The sequence below is a fragment of the Thalassophryne amazonica genome, chromosome 8 (genome assembly GCF_902500255.1).
Source record: "Thalassophryne amazonica chromosome 8, fThaAma1.1, whole genome shotgun sequence".
Lineage (NCBI taxonomy): Eukaryota > Metazoa > Chordata > Actinopteri > Batrachoidiformes > Batrachoididae > Thalassophryne > Thalassophryne amazonica.
In genome coordinates this window covers 61,419,234-61,419,699 of record NC_047110.1, presented here as the reverse complement: position 1 = coordinate 61,419,699, position 466 = coordinate 61,419,234, and positions in this window count along the sequence as shown.

The window sequence follows — 466 nt, the reverse complement described above, 5'->3', positions numbered from 1 at the left end:
TGTGTTCCATTTACTTTTGCAATTTTTGGAGCTATACAGATAATCGTTTTTCATTTGTGTAATAGAAAGAAAAATGAAATGTTCCAATATTTCACTTCATGAACTATTGCACTCATAAACATTCATTATTTGTATAATATGTATGTGTGTGTGTGTGTGTGTGCCGACAGCTGCTAAAAGTGCTAACACTGTTAGCATTCAACATTAAATGAGATAAGAATTGCACTCTGTGTGAATATTGCAGCAAAGACATCTTAGAAGATCCATCAGGATGTTTCATCACACAATACGCCATCTTATTCTAGGGCCCAATTTCATAAAGCAGGCTAATCTTTCAGTCTACTGAAGTCTACGGCTTACTTAGTCGACTACAGTTAGTCATCCAACATTATTCATCTAATTACCATTTCACATCGACGACTAAACTTGTAGATTGGCCGTCTTGCATTAGTCATTGGTATTCACT